Genomic DNA, 4,277 nt, shown 5'->3' on the forward strand with positions numbered 1-4,277 from the left:
TATTATTCATTCAATAAGAAGTCCATATATAAACCATACAAGTAGTGTAAATTATGAAAATTTTCAACACCAAAATGTTAGAAGACATTACCAATCATTGTTTTAAAAACCATACTTAAATATACCATATTTAAATTTAAGCATTTAACAACAATATAACCAAATTGTTCAGAAATTTAAAAAGATTACAGACCATAATGTAACACCCCGATTTTCACAAATTATATGAAGGCTCAAAGCCCAATAAGGGTGATTTAGTAGCCTAGAATGAGTCGTTCCCAAACTAGAATGGGCAGTTCCAAACTACTAAAAATGCTTATAAACCCTAGATTGGAACGGGCTGTTCCCAAAATGGAACAGGCCGTTCCAAACATGGTCGTTATGAGTTAAAACGCAACCCAGAATGGGCCATTTTGGTTTAAGAGCAGACCGTTCTATATGCGAATTTAACACATGACGAATGAATCTAGAACGGACCGTTTTAGCCACTTCTGATGTTTATAAATAACATACTCAGGCACTGCTCCTAGACATGCTCTCTGAAGACCAAGGAGAACCAAGAGAAGGAGATCAACCAAATTCTACTCTAGCTTCATCTTCTGCTTATTCAGGTAAAGGGGGAGTGAGAAACCTCGCTCGAGGGTGTGGGTATAATTGTTGGGTAGCAGGATTGGTCCTCAATCCCTTGCCTGATGCATGCTTCTAGAACAGACAAAATATGAAAGTTTTCTATTTTGCTTTCTGATTGTTCTGTTGTGTTCCTTGATGTTTTCTAAGTGTGAATATGTGTTTAATTTCAAAAATAGACAAGTTTTGATATGAATTAGAGTGCTTTGTGAATTATTGTAGGAAACACTATGAAGTAAAATTATGGATATAATCTTTGGATGAATTTTGAGGCATTATCACTACAAAAAATTATGTAGTTAGTGGGGTTTTTTTCTGGCGATTTCAAAAAACCGCCACAAAATATTTAATTTCTAGCAATTATTTTAACCGTCACAAAAGAATAATAGTTTTAGCGATTTAAAACCGCCACAATATTTAAATACCTATTTCACATGCAACTAACTTAATTACAATATTTATTATTATTCCTATTATTATTATTATTATTATTTTTAAATAAATACAAATTTAAACACACTCTTCTCTTTTCTCTCAAACTTAATTACAATATTTATTATTTATTATTATTATTTGGCGTTGAAGCAGCAAAGTCGCCTCTCTCTCTCTTCCACCACCAACCCCTTCTTCCTCTTTCTCTAATTGGAGGCTGAATCACTGGAATCTCCAAACACCTTCCTCTTCTAACCATCGTGGTGTTCTCTATCACTGCTTTGACTCGTGGCACCCCGCACTCCCACTCTCACGCGCTGCAAATTCGCCAACGTCTCCGTCGCTTAAACCAAATTCGACAAACAATTCGCGCCCACGCCGTCTCAGTTTCTCCGCCACCCGCTCGCGGTGGTCGCATTGATCCCCAAAGACGCCGACCTGTTCCTCGCCGACACCGCCGCCAAAAACGTCACCGCCCCCTCGACTGCATCAAGCTACTCATGCATGTGTGCTCTCGTTTTGTTTCGTTTCGTTTCGTTTTCGGTGTTGCCGTTTCTCGTTGTTGTTGTTATTATTAATACTATTGTGAAGACTTAAAGTTTGGTGAAAACGACATTGCGTATTTGCAGACTCACGACGTGCTAGTTGGGCAAGAAAGTGCGAAGAAGGCGATTGGTCTCATTGAGGTATGATTGAGTAATGGCAACTTCTTTTGCTTTGTTTGCTTCTGTTTAATTTATGTCGCTATGGTTGAATTCTATAATGCGTGTGTATTTGTTATATAATTTAAAATTACGTCTAGGTTCATCGTGTATCATATTTTGATTTTATATATTGGTGCATCTCTTGTTATGGAGAATGGGGCCAGGTCTCATTTTGAAGAAAAACAAATATAGTATTGATTATTTTGGTGGTCATTTAGTTATTATTTTCTGAAAAAGTAAACAATGAAATGTTGTTCTCGTGCAAATTAGAAAACATGAAATGAAATGAAAATGAAATTGATAACTGAATGTAACCTATGTTTATTTTGTTGCCTATCTTTTGAGATTTGTATAGGAAATTTGAGAGTAGAGTGTGGAGTAGCTGGCTTATTCTTGACCACTATTGATAAAATATTGTATGTGTTAATAATTTGTGGAAGTTCACTGTTGGAAGTGGGACAGTGTGGTTTTGTGATTGTAGTGTTTTTAAATGCTTAATAAAATCTCTTTGTTTATAAGTGATTTATGGCTTGAATCTCGAATGACAGATGATTAATAAACCAACTAATAACACATTTCAGGCATTGACAGGTCTATTTCATTTCTCACCAAAACTGGCTAGTAGTGGCTGATGGAGTTGGCCAGTGGTCATTTGAAGGTATCCTTTCTACAATATTTGGAAACCCATGAGCATTAATATTTGAGCCAATGACAATGCTGCAGAAGATGGCCGAGGTCTGTGTTATATGTATTTTGCTGCATGTGCTTTTGCTATTACATTGACACCGTATTTAGCAAGTTTTCTTTCTGTGCAATCTCATTGGTTATTAATTTCACAGCTTATAGAGTACTCTTACCTGTTAGATATGGCGGATAAGACTGAGGATCCATACATGAGACTAGTATATGCTTGTAAGCATTACTTTCATTAATTCTCCCTTTCTTATTTGTGCCTATATATAGAAAATGCATGGTATATGACCTTACAATTGATTTTTGCAGCATCATTCTTTATATCTATCTACTATCCCTAACAACGAACGTGGAAGCCATTCAATCCAATTCTTGTCATAAATTCTATTTTATACCAAGTTTTTCAGACCATAAAAGCACCTAAATGTTAATTAATTTCTCTTTGTTTAGGATGATATAAAAATACAATCATACTATAATAGTCAACAGGGCCTTTGTTAATCAATTATCGGAATATTATTCTAGATAGTTTGGCTTTGTTAATCAATTATCGGAATATTATTCTAGATAGTTTTGAAAGAGTCTGTCAATAAAAAGTTTTTAACTATCCTAGACAAATGCTAATTTTCTTCTTTAGCTGAATAATTGACAAACTGAAATGCAGTGGATCAATTTTTTAGGTAATTGATGGTCCGAGAGATATTGATGCAATTTTAGTGAACTGCTTCTAAAATTGAATAAACAAATGAAAATGACTTTAAGCCACTTGGCATTATAAGAAGTGATTCATAATTATGACAATCTGAGGTAGACTAATTTGAGTTTTTGGTACCAGATATATTGATATTGATGCAGTTTTAGTGAACTGTTTCTGAAAATGAAAAAAGAAAGAAAAGTGGCTTTTAAGCACAAAGTATACTGAGAAAGGACGCTTTTAACTATCAAAATCTAAACAAATGAAGTTTTCTAGCTCCCAGATATATTTGTAAGTTGTAACATATTATTGATTCTGATTTAATTATCATAGGAAAGTTGAAACTTATTCAGCAATAGGAAAATTTGAATCTTATTAGGATTTTATTTAGGCTTGGTTACCTCACTGTTGAAGTATAAATACCTTTTTGGTAACTTTATAATACATGTTTTTTTTTGGGGCCTCCGGTTCCCCAATTTTTCTGTTATGTGTAGGCCAATGTGCTACTTTTAAGCAATTTATATAATTAGTATAATTAGTGATAATTTTAAGCAGTGATTTAAAAACCGGATCGAACCGGCCGGTCGGACTGGTTGGACCGGGAACCGGGGGTCCAGCCGGTTCGAATCTTAAGTTGGATCGATTATGCAGTCGACCCGTTTCAAACCGGATTGAACTGGTCAATTTTCCGGTTCAACCGGTGAACCGGTGGGTCAAACCGGTTCAACCACTTTTTTTTCTTTTTTTTTTTTTAAATTTTTTTAAGGGACCATAAACCACAAAAATAATAATGAAAATTGAATCTCTTAATAGAAAAGCAAGGAGTCTTATTAAATATAACAATGACTACTTGTTCTAATATATTTTTTTGCAATATATACAACTTAAATAACTTTTATCGTATATTATTAATTTTAAATTATATATTTAATAATATAATATCTATGTAAATATTACATATTATTTTGTGATATTAATTGCTAGCATATTATATATGTACATATTATTTATATTTTTAATTTGTATTAATATACCGTTTAACATGTAATTTTTTATGTATTTTTTTACAAAATAACAATAAAAATAATTTTAAATAAGATAGAAAAATTGAAATTTAAAATAAGATA

At 33.1% G+C, this 4,277-nt stretch overlaps 1 long non-coding RNA gene across 4 annotated transcripts; it reads left to right on the top strand.

The window, feature by feature from the left end:
* The first annotated feature begins 1,218 nt into the window (after positions 1-1,218).
* On the top strand, positions 1,219-3,677 carry LOC114916954 (uncharacterized). 4 transcript variants are annotated; one of them, XR_014431885.1, is made up of 5 exons: positions 1,219-1,565; positions 1,689-1,755; positions 2,345-2,498; positions 2,603-2,675; positions 2,766-3,677. It is a non-coding gene; the product is annotated as an uncharacterized LOC114916954 (long non-coding RNA). The 4 variants fall into 4 exon arrangements; XR_014431883.1 differs by having other exon boundaries at positions 2,345-2,675; XR_014431884.1 differs by having other exon boundaries at positions 1,689-1,745; positions 2,345-2,675.
* Positions 3,678-4,277: the final 600 nt, after the last annotated feature.

The sequence above is a fragment of the Cajanus cajan genome, chromosome 2, assembly GCF_000230855.2.
Source record: "Cajanus cajan strain Asha chromosome 2, NIPB_CcT2T_4, whole genome shotgun sequence".
Taxonomy (NCBI): Eukaryota; Viridiplantae; Streptophyta; class Magnoliopsida; order Fabales; family Fabaceae; genus Cajanus; species Cajanus cajan.